The sequence below is a fragment of the Sus scrofa genome, unplaced genomic scaffold, assembly GCF_000003025.6.
Source record: "Sus scrofa isolate TJ Tabasco breed Duroc unplaced genomic scaffold, Sscrofa11.1 Contig26, whole genome shotgun sequence".
NCBI classification, from domain to species: domain Eukaryota; kingdom Metazoa; phylum Chordata; class Mammalia; order Artiodactyla; family Suidae; genus Sus; species Sus scrofa.
The window spans coordinates 498,208-514,892 of NW_018085136.1; the positions used below are offsets into that span (position 1 = coordinate 498,208).

The following is a 16,685-nucleotide window of genomic DNA, read 5'->3' on the forward strand; positions in this document are numbered from 1 at the left end:
GCATTCTTCCATCATGAGCTACAATGTTTTCTCTTCCATATTTAGCAATTCTGGAAACCCTTCACTAACTCTACTAACTCACATACTAAAAATAATTTTTATTGATATATAATTTATTTACAAAGCTGTGTAAGTTTGATGTGTACAGCAATGTATATACATACTGTGGTGTGACCCTAAAAAGCCAAAAAATGCAAAAAAAAATATTGAGTATATTTTCCTGTGCTATAGTGTAGTAGGTATTTGTGGTGATCTATTTTATATATAGTGTGTATATTTTAATTTCCAAATACTATTTTATCCATTCTATTTCTCACAAATATTTTTCCTACCTCTGTGAGTATATTTCTGTTTTTTAAATGTTTGTTTGTTTGTTTTATTTTTAGGAATACCTGTGGCATATGGAGGTTCTGAGGCTAGGGGTCAAATCCAAGCCACAGCCACAGCAACTAGTGATTCTGAGACCTTTCTGCAACATAGACCACAACTCGAGGCAATGCTGAACCCTCCACTCAAAAAGTGAGGCCAGGGATTGTACCCACAACCTCATGGATCCTAGTAGTATTCACTTCCATTGCACCACAATGTAACTCCAGTTGTGTAAATAAGCTTATTTGTAGACATGTTGCCCTAAAATGTGTTTACTTTCAAATGATTATTTTTTACTTATATTAGTGGATTTTCTTTGAACAATGAATACATTTTTCTACAAGGAAATTTAAAGTTGGTATGAAGAGAATTAAGGGGTTTTTTTCCATTGAAAATAATTGATTTTTTTAAAAAACTATTGCCCCTTCACTTAGCAGGAGAAAATAAACCCTTAAATAAGGGTATGTGTCATTTAAAATTTTCATTGATTTGATTGATTGACAAGGGTTATCCGGAAATCTCTTCAATGCCTCCTTGACACCCTTGTTCCTTAATCTATAAATGAGGGGGTTCAGCATTGGTATAACTAGGGTGTAGATGACTGAAGTCAACTTATAAATGTCTAAGGGATGGTTGGTACTTAGTTATAAATACATGAAGAGAAGGGTGCCATAGAACACAGTGACAGCCATCAAGTGAGAAGCACAACTGGGAAAGGCTTTTTTAACCCTCTAAGGAATGTATCCTCAAAATGGCAAGGATGATGTTGAAAGAGGATGATGTTAGAGCAATAATCAGAGAGAAAAACAAATTGGCCCCAAAAAAGGTAAACACTGCTTTTTCTGGAATGTAGGTATCAGAACAGGACAAGGCTAACAAAGGGACATTATCACAGTAAAAATGCTTGATCACATTGGATGAGCAATGCCACACAGAGGACACACAAGAAGAGAATGTCAGGGTGGTGATCAGACTGTAGGGACACCAGGAGAAGGCAGATCTGTGGGTAAACCAGCACCAAGTAGAGCAGGGGCTTGCAAATAGCCACATAGTGGTCATAGGCCATGACAGCCAGCATGAAAATCTCACCCATGATAAACACTAAGAATCCACCCAGCTGGTCTGCACACCCGTAGTAAGATATGGTTTTCTTTGTAACCATGAGGTAAACAGCATTTTGTACATTACTATGTACAAAGGCTCAAACAGTCCAATTTATTAATAGAGATGCTAGAAACTCTTGCTTAAGTTGTATCACCACCACTTCCACTTTGCACTCAGTGGACAGAGATGTGAGTGACTTGGAAAAGACACAGAGTAGATACCATCTCTGTTCTGAATCTGATTTGAGTTGATAATTTGCCAGATACCTACTGGCTCTTCTCATACAGAATCAGTAATGAGGTATTTGGTGTTACCTACCTGAACACAGAGATAGACTGAGACTGCTCCTAAGGCCTTTGTATGAAGGGTGCTAATGGGTTTTTTAAGTGTCTGAAAGTCCATGAAGACCTTCACACTGAATCTCTGTTCATGGCCCCAGTCCCTGAACATGGAAACAAGAATTCACAGGTACAGGTCTGAATTCCCATGGAAAGAAACACAAACTGAAGGCTCGTTAGTCAAATCTCTGTGAAAAAATATTACCTGAAGAGTGAAAATGTGGAGATAGCCTAGGAAGGTGCTTAGGTAATATACTGATCAACTTAAATGCAATGACTCCACCATTTTAAAGTTTTCAATTGTACCCTATATTTTCTGAGAAGCATTGCTGATGGCCCTGGGATGGAAAAAATCCAGCAGTTATAAAGCATATGATTCTGGCCCCAATGTTCAGGTAAATGTGAATATTGGAATTAATGCTGAATGAAAAGCCTCCATTCTTGTGTCAAGAACAAATATTGGTGTATTTTTCATAAAAATCAGATGATATACAACATAAAGTCAAAATGGAAGTTGTAATATAGACACCGAATAACAATATTTTGATCAAATTATTAGGACTCCTATCATATACAGGGTACAATTTCTAGTTTTATTTAAAATTATTTGGGTGGAAAATATATTTTTTCACACAATCCTGTAAGCTTTTTTTCAGCATATGAGAATTTTGTCATTAAATACCAATAAGACTTAAGTTTACACTTGTGTGCTTTTTTCTATTCCATAACTTTATAGAAGAAAGAATGTGTCTAAATAACCTGCTTTTTTATGAGTACCTTTTAAAATAATACCCAGGAATTAGTAGAAGTTCAAAAGTTATTTGTAAACTGACCTACTGATGGAATGAATGATGCATACATGAATGAATGAATGAGTACAATATCTATTCTAAAAGTATGAAATTATTAGGTTTTCTATTCCCAGGACCATAGTCTTTCTTTAATGTAATTTTCACTCTGATAAAGAATCAATAGGAAGCAATGCTGTGTAGTTATGCTGCATGCCACACGGGAGAAAATGGAATCCTCCTGCACTGTTGGTGGGAATGTAAGCTGGTACAATCACTATGGAGAACAGTATGGACGTAGCTTAGAAAATTATACATAGAACTACCATATGACCCAGCAATCCCACTCCTGGGCATATATCCAGACAAAACATTCCTTGAAAAATATATATGCACCCTCAGGTTTATTGCAGCACTGTTCGCAATAGCCAAGACAAGGGAACAACCTAAATGTCCATCCACAGATGATTGGATTAGGAAGATGTGATCTATATACACAATGGAATACTCAGCCATAAAAAAACATACAAAATAATGCCATTTGCAGCAACATGCATGGAACTAGAGACTCTCATACAGAGTGAAGTAAGTCAGAAAGAGAAAGACAAATCCCATATGATATCATTTACATCTGGAATCTAATATATGGCACAAATGAAACTTTACATAGAAAAGAAAATTATGGACTTGGAGAATAGACTTGTGCTTGCCAAGGGAGAAGGGGAGGGACTGGGAGGGTCTGGGATCTTGGCGTAAATAGATATAGAATTTCACCTTTGTGGTGGATTAGCAATGGGATCCTGCCGTTTAGCGGTGGGGACTCTGTCTAATCAATTATCATGTATCATGGTAATGTGAGAAAAAAGAATGTATACATGTATGTGTAACTGGGTCATCATGCTGTAGAGTAGAAAAATACATGTATATAAAAAATGATAAAAAAAGAAACAATAATAAGTTGCGTATCATCCTCTATAATATTTATTACTTTGAGTAGGGGCACAATGGTTCTCAGTGTTAATATCTAAAAATGTTGCAGAACTTTTTGGCTTTAAAATAAAGTAACAGACACATTGCAGAGAAAGAATGTTATAGAAAATACAAAGATTTTTTTTACCATCTTTAATTTACTCATTACAATGATTTAAATCCTTGACCTTATTTCCAGAGTTCAGATGTACTTTTTTAATAATGATTTTCATTTTTCCTTTATAGCTGATTTACAGTGTTCATCAATGTTCTGTTGCACAACAAGATGACCCAGTCACACATGCAGGTATATATTCTTTTTTCTCACATTTTCATGCTCCATCACAAGTGACCAGACATAGTTCCCAGTGCTATACAGCAGAATCCCATTGCGTATTCTTTCCAAAGGCAATAGTTTGCATTTATTAACTCCAAATTCCCAGTCCCTCCTACATCCTCCTCCTCCTTGATGGCAACCACAATCTTTTCTCCATGTCCTTGTTTTCCTTTTCCATGGAAAGTTTCATTTGTGTCCTATATTATGTCCCAGAGATAATTGAAATCCTATGGTATTTATCTTTCTCTTTCTGACTTACATCACTCAGGATGAGTCTCTAGTTCCATCCATGTTGCTGCAAATGGTATGATTTTTTTTCATTTTATGGCTGAGTAGTATTCTATTCTGTATATATATCACATTTGTTAATCCACTCATCTGTGGATGGACATTTAGATTGTTTCCATGTCTTGGCTCTTAGGAATAGTGCTGCAATGGACAAATGAGTGCATGTGCCTTTTTCAAGGAATGTTTTGTCCAGATATATGCCCAAGAGTGGGATTGTGGGGTCATATGGAAGTTCTATGTATAGATTTCTAAGCTACGTCAATACTATTCTCCATAGTGGTTGTACCAGTTTACATTCCCACCAACAATGCAGGAGGGTTCCCTTTACTCCACACCCCCTCCAGCAGTTGTTATTTGTGCATATATTAATGATGGCCATTCTGACTGATGTGAGTTAGTACCTTGTAGTAGTTTTGATCTGCATTTTTCTAATAATCAATGATGGTGAATTTTTTTTCACGTGCTTGTTGGCCATCTGTGTATCCTCCTTGGAGAAATGTCTATTCAGGTCTTTTGCCCATGTTGGCTTTATTGCTGTTGAGTTGTAAAACCCATTTGTATATTTTAAAGAATATGCCTTTGTCAGTTGCATCATTTAAAAAGATATACTCTTGAAGGTTATATCTTTTGTATCTTTTGTAATGTTCTTTGTATGTTGTCTTATATGACCAAAGACACTGCCTGTACAAGACTCAGCTGACAACACTGTCATTCCTCATTCCCTTACCAATTCTGCCAATTATCTCATCAATTTAGTATTCTATAACATGGTAAAGATTTTTTTAAAGAATATTTATTTTACAATTTCCATTGTTATTAATGCTTTATTTTACAAATTGATCTTTCATTTATAGCTTAGTACTCACTGAATAAGAGGTATTTTCTATTTCCCAAGTCTTCAGTATCCTATTTAGTAAACATAACTTGGTCAACCAGACAAAACTCTAAGACAATAAACATCACTGGATCATTAAATTTCATTTTTCAAGGTTTTTGTAAAACATTCACACACATAAATAAATTTGCTGAAAAAAAATGACAGACAATATAGTTGTGTCACACAAAGAACAGATTTATCTTATGATTCATTATTTCAAATTAACACATAATTTTATATAAATTAAATTTCCATTGATTCAACCTCTCCCATTCTCACTCCCTCTACCACATCTAGAGGCAAACAACTATTAAATAATTTAATATTTTTATGTTTTCTAAATCATTTAACTTATATTTATTGTAGTAAAAACACAAATTAAGATATCTATCCTCAATGATTTTTTAAGTATAAAATAAAGTGATGTTAACTGTAGATACAATGCCATATAACAGATCTCTAGAATTCAATCATCATACATAACTGAAAATTTATACCTATTGACTGTAAACTCCAGTTATCCTTTTCCCTTTGATTCTGGCAACCACCATTCTACTCTGCTTCACATAAATGCTATCAAGCAGTATTTGTCATTCTGTGACTAGATTTTTCCCTTGGCAATATGTCTTCAAGTTCCAACCATAGTCTTTTTTCTTAAAAATGCTTTACTATTATGTTCTTGGATACTATATATATATATATATATAATATTTATTTTAATATATATTCAATGGACACTAAGTATCTACAAATTACTAAAGTCAAACCCCTAACTTATACACAAAAATTAATTCAAAATGGATCAACAACCTAAATAAAAGTGCTAAAGCTATAAAAATCTTAGAAAAAATAAAGAAGTACATAATCATGACTTAGATTTGGAAATAGATTCTTAGACATGATGCCAAAATTTCAACCAACAGAAGAAAAAATAGATAAATTGGATTTCATTAAAATTAAATATTTTGAGTATCAAAAGACATTATCAAGAAAGTACAGGAGTTCCCATCGTAGCTCAGTGGTTAGCAAATCCGGCTAGGAACCATGAGGTTGTGGGTTTGATCCCTGACCTTGCTCAGTGGGTTAAGGAGCCAGAATTGCTGTGAGCTGTGTTGTAGGTCACAGATGCAGCTCAGATCTGGTGTTGCTCTGGCTTTGGCATAGGCCCACAGCTGTATCGCAGATTCAACCCCTAGCCAAGGAACTTCCACATGCTGCAGATATGACACTAAAAACAAACAAACAAACAAAAAGTATATTAGTGCATTAAAATGAGATGATGAGACTAGGCAAGATGGCAGAAGAGTAGGGGGATGCACTCACTCTCTCCCACAAACACAACAAACAAACACATCTACATGTTAAACCATTGGCACAGAACAGCAACTGGATGCTGGCTGAGGAACTTAAACCACCAAAAATGGCAAGAATCTCTTGACATAACTGGGTAAAACAGAAAAGAGGAGAGTGAGAGAAGTGTAATCAGGTCCAGACTGGCTCTCCTGAAAGGGAACTGTGAAGGTAGACATGAGATCTGAAAAGCAGAGTGGGAGCCCAACAGATCATCTGAACTACTGGTACCATCACCAAAAGCCAAAATGCCCAGGTGGGGGCTGGGCACCAAGACCTAGGCTCCAGAGGTTACACCCTGGAAGACAGCTGGGATTTATGGTGTGAGACAGTCTGAAGGACTAGGAAGTGATGTAACATGGGTGGAGGGAGCAAGATGCTAAGGGCAGGGGAGTGGAAAGCCACAACGGAGAGAACCTGGGAGAAGGTCTGGACCCACATTAGAGACAAGACACCAGTGTTGGGGAGGGGGGAGGAGGAGGGGCAGGCCACCATAGAATACTCCTTATATCCCAGTGAGCATGCTTGCCTTCCAGCTAGCTGAGAGCAGTGCTTCCCAATGCATCCCCCACTCCTACCCCATGCATGTCTGACCTGAGGCTGCCTGCCATCTGGGAGGAATGGCAACCATTCATGGGAAGCCAACCACCTCTGGGGCTTTCCCCATCCTGGCCTGCCCACACATGGAGGAGCTACACTCCCGTGGATAAGCTGCCCAGCACTGTCCACCCCCTGGAAAAGCTCTGTGGCCCAGAAGGGCTGGGGCAGGCCCTTCCCAGCCACAGGAAGTCTGCCTCCATCATGGTGTGGTTCTGCCAGTCCTCCCACCCTAGGGAAGTATTCCTTTGCCTACAAGTGACCCAGCTAGCCCCACCTGCCCTCAGGAGATGCTGTGCTCCAGCAGAGCAGCCATCCAGCACCACCCACCCCCTTGAAGATCTCTGAGGCCCAGAAGCACCAGGGCAAGCCCTGCCCAGCCACAGGAAGTCTGCCTCCATCATGGAGTGGCCCTGCCAGTCCTGACCACCCTGGGGAAGCACTCCTTTGCCTCCCAGTGACCTGGCTAGCCCCACCCACACTCAGGAGACACTGTACTTCTAAGAAGCAGCCACCCAGAACTGCCTGCCCCTGTAAGAGCTCTGTGGCCCAGAAGCACTGGGGCAAGCCCTGCTCAGCCATGGGAAATCTGCCTCCATCACGGTGTGGACCTGCCAGTCTTTCATGCCTTGGGAAAGTTCTCCTTTGCCTTGGAGTGACCAGGTAGCCACAGCCAACTTTGAGAGGTGCTGCAATCCCATGGAGCAGCCACCCAGTACCACCTGCCTCCTGGAAGAGCTCCATGGCCCAGAAGCACCAAGGCAAACCCTGCCCAGCCACAAGAAGGCTGCCTCCATTGTGGTGCTGACCTGCAAGTCCCCACTGCCCTCAGGAAGTGCTCTTTTGCCCTGAAGCAAGCCAGCTAGACCCACCAACCCTCGTGAAGCACTGCACTCCAGTAGAGGAAGCCACCCAGCACTGCTCACCCTCAGGGAAGAGCTCTGCAGTGAAGGATTGCCAGGGCAAACACTGCCCAGCCACAGGAAATGTGCCACCACCACGGTGTGGTCCTTCCAGTACTGCCCATCCTCAGGAAGTCCTCCTTTGCTTTAGAGTCACCCTGCTAGCATGCCCACCCTCAGGAAAAACCCTTCTGCCTCAAAAAGGCCAGCTAATACCACCAGCCCTCAGGAAACACTCCAGAGCAGTGCCAGGGCAAACCCTGCCCAGCCATAGGGAGTGCACCTCCACCACAAAAAAGAAAATAATAAGCAAGATGAAGAACCTCAGAAACCATTCCCAGTTAAAGCAACAGGAGAACTCACCTAAAGCAGTCAACAATGAAACAGAACTCTGCAGCCTGACAGACAATGAGTTCAAAGGGAGATAGTGAAAATACTGAAGGAATTAAGAGAAGATGTGAACAGTAATGCAGACTCCCTCAGAAAGGAACTAGAAAATATAAGAAGCCAAGAAAAACTAGAAAATTCATTTGCAGAGATACAAACTGAGCTAAGGGCAGTAAAAACCAGAGTGAATAATGCAGAAGAACAAATTAGTGATGTAGGAGATAGAATAATGGAAATCACACAAACAGGACAGCAGACAGAAAACCAAATGAAAAAAAATGTGAAAGCAATATGATACCTATGGGATGATATAAAATGGGCCAATTTACACATAATAGGAATTCCAGAAGAAGAAGAAGAAAAAGAACAGGGGATTGAAAATATATTTTAAGAAATTATGGCTGAATACTTTCCAAATCTAAAGAATATTGGTATCAAGATACAGGAAGCAGGGAGTTCCCGTCATGGCGCAGTGGTTAACGAATCTGACTAGGAACCATGAGGTTGCAGGTTCGGTCCCTGCCCTTGCTCAGTGGGTTAACGATCCAGCGTTGCCGTGAGCTGTGGTGTAAGTTGCAGACGCGGCTCGGATCCTGCGTTGCTGTGGCTCTGGCATAGGCCGGGAGCTACAGCTCCGATTCGACCCCTAGCCTGGGAACCTCCATATGCCATGGAAGCGGCCCAAGAAATAGCAAAAAGACAAAAAAAAATACAGGAAGCAGAGAGGGCCCCAAACAAGTTGAACCCAAATAGACTCACACCAAGACATATTATAATAAAAATGGAAAAAATTAATGATAAAGAGAGGATCCTAAATGCAGCAAGACAAAAGCAAATCATTTATTATAATGGAATCCCCATAAGGCTATCAGCTGATTTCTCAACAGAAACTCTACATGCCAGGAGGAAATGGCAAGAGATACTTACAGTGCTGAAAGGAAAAAATATGCAACCAAGAATACTCTATCCAGCAAGAATGTCATTTAAAATAGAAGGGGAAATAAAAATTTTTTCCAACAAACAAAGCTAAAATAATACAGCAATACAAAACCCATTCTAAAAGAAACATTGAAAGGGCTTCTCTAAATCCAAAAAAAAAAAAATAAAAGAGAGAGAGAGAGAGAGAGGAAGAACCAGGATGGAGGAAACCACAACAGAGAGAAGTCACTCAAATAAGCCAGCATACAGATCTAATCTTGAAGATGTTTAAAACAAAATAAAATTAAAAAGAAAAAAGAGACACCAAAATCATAAAATGTGGGCAAGTGAAGTAAGGAAATAAATAGATTCTTTTTCTAATTTTCTTCAAAAAAAATTTTTTTTATGGTAATGAAGTTTTTGAACCTACAGTACTATCAGGCTAAAACACACAATTATAGGAAGGGGTTAACATACTTAAAAAACAGGGCAAGCACAAATCAAAACCAAACATTACATTCACAAAAAAATGAAAAGAAAAATACTCAAGCCGAAAATAATTGGAGACCATCCAACCAAAATAAAGAAAGGAAAAATGAAGAGTGAATGCTCCAATCAAAAGACACAGAGTAGCTTATTGGATAAAAAAGAAAAAACCTTCAATATGCTGTCTAAAAGAAACTCACCTTAGATGGCTACATTGCTATCATATGCCACTGCAGCTAAGAGAAAGTATTTGGTGGTCCCCAAAGTGATAAAGTGAAACAGCTGTGCTGCACACCCAAGATATAAATGGTTGTATTCTCCGATAGGAAACTGAGCAATATTTTTGGAGTAACAACTGAGGAATTGCAGGCATCCAAGAATGATAACACACTCAGAAAATAGTACATTGGTTTGTGGAGATGAGAATCTCTAAGGACCAGTATAACCAATCCCAAATTTCCTACCAGTGTAAATAGATAGATTGCTAGAAAAAAGAAAAATAGGAAGACTTGGCACCTTCAAAAATCACTGGTTAATCCTATCAGTATAAACATGGTGACTTCAGTCATATTTTCCATCTGATTCCTGTATAAATCTAGAACTGATGTCAACCATGACATTTCAGATTTCACTTATAGAATCAAAGCAATGTTTTTGAAAATACAAGCCATCCTTTTAAATCATTTGTTGGTTTATTTGAGGAGCATATTGATAACTTGACAGTGCCAGAATAGGCAGTTATGAATAAATTTTGTCCAAGTGACTGCAATGCCCTGTTAAATTAAATAAATTAAGTCACTGGCTAAAATTCTCAGATAAAAAAATCTAACTGAAATTGGTTAATTTACAGTTGATTTTCTGTTACATTAACTGCAACCTGGTATTATACTTCATAATCTAAAAATTCACAAAGATAAGTGAATATAAGAATCTTCAATTTCAGAAATATCATAATGGAAAAATACACATATGAATATAAATCCTATATTTTCTACAGTGTGCATGAAATGTCTTTCCTTAAACTTCACAATTGTTAAAAGGGAACTAGTACATTCACATCCCAAGATTGTATAGTATTTACATTTAAAATGTATCAAAGTTATTTGATATTAAATATTCCCAGATAAGTAGAAATTAGGATAATTTAGATTTACATTTCAATTTTCTGTACAGGGAAGCCTTTTACAAACAAACAGTTGTAAATCCTCTTTTTTGTCTATTATCCCATCCACCAGTACTTATGGAACACTGTCCTTATGCTTTCAGACTGTTTCTTATTCAGTGAACTATGAAAAAGAAAACTGCATTTTAAAAAATTGAGGAGAAGTTCTCACTGTGGTGCAGTGAGTTAATGCTCCAACATTGCCACAGAGCTACAATGTAGATCACTATTACAGGTCAGATTTGATCACTGGTCAGGGAGTTAGTGCAGCTAAAAAAAGAAAAGCAAACTTAGGCATTGTCTGTACCTGGACCGAATGTCTTCATCACTGAAAAAAAATATTAACTATTTTACCCACCATATTCAGGAGCGAGATTTTTTTTTTCATTTGTAAAAACAGAAAAAAAGTTTTATTTGAAACTAGTTTGTATAAAACAGGGTTATACATGAGGTTTTTGTTGTTTTTTTTTTCAAGTTTGTAATAAAACAGGATGAAATAAAAAGAGCAGTAATAGAAATTTCCCAAAAGGCAATCCATCAAAACCAACTGGCTGCCAAGTGACTGCAGTGCCCTGTTAAACTTTGAGTTTGGACACTAGCTACATAAACATTGTTCTTCTTCAATGCTAGGTAATGACATCATGGATACATTAACAAATTTTCTATAAAGTAAGACACATTGATGTGGAAGTACACCTGGTGACTTTTTATCTCACCTATGAGGACAGTTTTTACAAAACCACACAGGGAAAATGGCAATCGTAAGGTGAACTACACATCTAAAATATGCAGAGATAATAGAATTACATGTTAAAGTATCAAGATATACACATTTTAAACCATTTATACAAAACTGGTTAGGTTAGATACAAATAAATGTTTCTTATGATAAAAAAATTCACAAAATATTGGAAGCATTCTATGATGAAAGTGGAAGAAAAAGTGGTGTGAGTGGAGCTTTGGGGAAACCTCCCCCCAACCAACTGGGGCTTTAAAGGACTGAGTATAGCACAATTTCACTGTAGACAAATGTCCACAGCATATCAGGATGGGGCAGAGACAAAAGACATCAACCCATTTCTAGAGGGCTAAGAATTGCACATTCAGAGAGGGCAGGAAGGTCAGCTCTTCCTGTTAGTGGTAGGAAGGAGTTTCTACAGGGTGAGTGCTGCTCCTTTCTACTAGGAGCCCACTGATTTTGCTCACAAGTGGCATTTTGTGTATTGACTCAGGACCCAGTCACTCTATCTCCGTGAATAGTTGGAGTGCAGAGATACTGTGCTGAGCCCATCCTTCTTTTGCCAGAGCCTTGCTTTGCATGTGAGGCTTAGTTGGCATAGGGGTTGGTTGCCTGTATTTGTGTGCTATCTTCATATTATCTTCCTTTCTCTGATTTTCTCCCTTCCAACATCATTGAGGAGAAAGCCCTAAAGATGCAGGTTGGGTGGTGACCCTGTTTCCAAAGTCCATTCACACTAGCGTCTGGCCAGGCTGAGCCCCTCAGAACCAATTGGTGAAGTCAAGTACTTCTTGATCCTGGGGGCTGAGTGGGTCCTAAGTGCCCTCATGGATCAGTAGAATGAGACCAGTGAGCCAGCAATGGAGTTCAGGTCTTGAAGTAGTTGAGAGAGATGGTGGGTGACAAGGCTGAGCTCACCTTGTCATGCTCATCCTGCAGCTGCTGCAGTGTAGTGTCTCCACCTTGCTCATCTTCTTGTTAGCCACACAATTAGGGACCATGCTCCTGAAGGGTGGCAAAGCCCAGATTGGACCGGCTTGATGCTGTTGTGCTCATGTTCCTTCTGGTGTGCCAAGGTGGCAGCTGGCTGCTGCTGCAGCAGGCTGTAGCTGAAGCTGCTGAAGTTGAGACTGTTTTGCAGTGCATCAGTTCACATGAGGACCAGTGCTGTTGCTTCACTTGCTTAGGCCTTGACTTGTGAGCACCCCCTGAAGCCTGGCCATTGGGCTTGGGGCTAAGCTGCAGCACCTGCTGTTGAATGCTCTGCACCACCCCCATGGCAGAGAAAGGAGAAATTTATCAGAACTGTGAGCTTAATTTTCCCTATGGTGTGTCAAAGACCAAAATGTTTTTAAAGGATTGCAAGTAGTTTATATTCATGACAGGAAACACATTATATTTTTATCATATTGAGATTCTCCAGACATCAAGAAGGAATCAGAAAATCAGCTTAAAACAATTCCTAGAAGAAAAAGAGAGCTACTTGTATTTATTTTCCCAGAATCTTCTTCCCAGTAACATGTGAACAATTTTTTAATATAAATAATACATAATTTTTAAAATGTGGGAATGTTGAATGAAAAAAATACCATTTAATTCTTAGAGAATTCGAGTAGAAAGCATAATAAATTGAATTTTTGACTTATTTGTACTTATAAACAACTCACACATTAATCTTGTAAACACAAATATACACACATCTTAAAATGTCTAGTTCAGTTTAAATGGTTAAATTAATGAAATTATATAAAACCATCAATTAATAATATAAATATCATCAAAGTATTATTTTGGTATCCCCAAAACTTCAGATATGTTTAAAAAGGTTCTCACTCTCTCTCAATCCCTTCATTTCTCCTTCTAGTTCTCAAGAATTGATGGGTTATATAACAACTACTACAATGAATTATTTATGAGAGGAACTAAGCAGAAATTAGGCAAATAGGAATGAGCACAGTGAAAACAAGTAAAAATACACAATTTTTAAAAAACATATAGATAAGTATCTACTAAAGTACTCATCAAAATATATATATGTTCACTGACATATGGGGGCATTTTAGCTTCACTACAATTCTAAACTTTATTTAACTGATGTGTCGGAGACAGCACAATTGTGGAAGATAAAGAACATTATATTTTGATTCTAAATCCTTATATTAAAATATCAGATTTAGCACCTAATGTGACCTTGGAAAGGTAATCTTATGCTTCAAAAGAAAGAATAACTAGGATTGATCACAATTTTTGTGCATGTTTTGTTCAACTACACGAATGTATTGTGATTGCATAGTATTTATTTATGAAATACATTAAAATATGTTATGTAAAATAATGTTTTTAATTATATATGAAGGATGCATACATATGAAATATGACTTCCAAGTTTCATTATATACAAAATATTAATAGAGAATTAAAAATAAGTTTTTTTATCACATCACTGAACAACAAATGGGTACCAAACAAGAAACAAAGTATTTATTATTTTACTAATTTTTTACATGACATTAAATTATATTAAAATGCCTTTTTCATGAGATTAAAACCACTGGATCCAAATATTCTATGATATTAGGCATCTTAAAAATACAACTCTGCCCTTGCATTGACTTTGGGATAACAGTGAAATAATAGTGTGTTTGCTTAAATTCTTCTGGCAATGTTGCCCTTGATAACTTCCTTAATTTTTCTGAATTATCTGTAGTGCAAGATGGTGATTTATGAATGAAGGTATATTTTAATCCAAATTAAATTGTTTCCATTAAACAATTTCCTACTTCACTTTAGGGAACCTAAAGGATAATAGTCAAAAAGTAGAAGGTCTATTCACTCACTGAACATACTCTACAAGCAAGCATTTCTGTCAATCGGTAATTAAGGAACTGATTGTATTTGTGTCTTCCTGATTTCACTTTAGGAGAAAGAAGCTAGAAAGACAAAAATAGAGATGGCAAGTTTTTATAAAACTTGGACATTCTGGGAAACTATAATCACATTAGTTCCTCAACCCTCACCAAGTCAGAAAACAAAGTACAATACATCCATAAGAAAAGTACAACCAACGCCAAGCCTGAGAAGGAAAGCTGTGATACCAGCTTCCATATGCTATTAAGTAGGCACTAGGTGTTAGAAATTTTGCATGATTTATCTCATGTAATATGCACAGCAAACCTCAAACTAAATATAGATTAAAAATGAGAATTACCTGACCTATAACCTGATCAATGACACAAAATCAGTTACTACTGGGCCAGGATTCAAGCCCAGGTTTCTCTCCCTCTAAACGTTAAGCTATTTCCACTTGACCATATTTCAGACTCATTGTGATACACTGTTGTTTCAGAAATGTTATCCCTAGAAACAACACAGCATCTTCATTTATTTTCATTCTTTTATAAAGCCACCAGTTCAAGTATACCATCATATTAATAAAAACAAAAGCAAACAAACTAACAAAACCCTAGAGTGGCTTCTAGATCAATTATATAACTAGCAACATAAATTCAAAATTCACTTATATACTTCCATGAGAAAAAATTATGATCCCTAAATATCATATACCCAGTGGTTGGATGATAGTTAATTTTCTCTCCAGTTAAGGTTTTTTTCCTAAATTTGAAATTTATCTGCTTATTTTCACTGCTGACTTAAATTACCTTCCATCAAGGAAATAAAATAAGATATCTAACTTACAAATCTGTTGACCTAAGCATGTTACGAGTCTTTCTATTTTCCCTATTATATTTCCTGAATTTTTCTCATTTAATTTTTATTCAATATGGGTTAACTACAATTTTCTGTCTTAGATTAAGAGTCTAAAGCACATAATCTAGTTTAAGATTCAATGTTGTAACTTGGGTTATATTTTGTAAATGATTTAAAAATTTACAAATTTTACTGTGGAAATGAACTGCTCATTTAATTATACTGTGCTATGGATAATAAATATTTGGAGTTTTATACCATGTTTTCAAGCTCTTCCTGAAATCTACAAGGAAGCTCCAAGGAGAAAACACACTAATTATCTCCTAGGACCAAAAAGTAACATGAGGATTTTTTTCCCATGGTAAACAAGAGAATGGTTCTGAAGCAGGAACTACATGATAAAATGATTATAAGAATGGACTTTGGCCTCAAGTATAAAATGATTCTTCAGTGGAAAAAGAGTATACATAAGATTGGAAAATAAATTTAATGATATGGCACATAGTCCTAGTTCTGACACTGAAAAGCATGTTTCATGGTGTTGATAGTTTAAATTCTCTGAAATTCAGTTTCTTTTTCCTAGGAATATAACCTGTTTACTTCTTTCAAAATTCTACCATATGCATAAAGAAATAATACAAAACCATGAATTATGGCATAATTCATAATCATATATATATATACACTCATTTAAATTTAAAGATGCTACACTGGTAAGTGGTATGAAAGACATTTTAAAGTTCATTAAGTAGTCAATAGGTGAAATAATATAAATAGGGAGGTCTCATCATGGGTCACTGGTTGAAATACCTGACTAGTGTTTATGAGGATGCAGGTTCAATTCCTGGTTGTGGCACAGGACCACAGCTGCAGCTCTGATTTGACCCCTAGCCTGGAAACTTTCATATGCTGTGGGTGGAGCCCTAAAGAAGACATAGATTTATAGAAAATACTAACAACAGCAATGGGACAGTATACAGATAACTGTACTATTCTAGGTAATAGAGTGTTAGAATATTAGAGATCTGGTAGAGATAAAGTTCAGCATCTGAACCTAGTACCATCATGATCTGAGGACACTTTAGACTTATCCATAGAGTAGTACTAGACTACATACTTAAAGGGATTCTTCAAAAAGATTGTGAAAAATACATAGACACTTTGGCTGCATTCTCAGTGATTCTAAATTAGCAGATAGGGAATGTTGGCCATGGCATCTGGTTCTTACAAAAAAGAAAGAAGAAAAGAAGGAATGAAGTAAGGAAAGATAATATTGATAACAACCCATTTGTAGAAAAGAGATCTATTCATTAAATGTATTCCCAAATGATCTGTATATTCAATTCAACCTTAATTAAACAAGTAT

At 37.0% G+C, this 16,685-nt stretch overlaps 2 pseudogenes; both read right to left on the minus strand.

Annotated features, from left to right (window-relative positions):
• Positions 1-776: 776 nt before the first annotated feature.
• LOC100512187 lies at positions 777-10,330 on the minus strand (annotated as a pseudogene).
• Positions 10,331-12,372: 2,042 nt separating this feature from the next.
• LOC100512010 lies at positions 12,373-12,889 on the minus strand (annotated as a pseudogene).
• Positions 12,890-16,685: the final 3,796 nt, after the last annotated feature.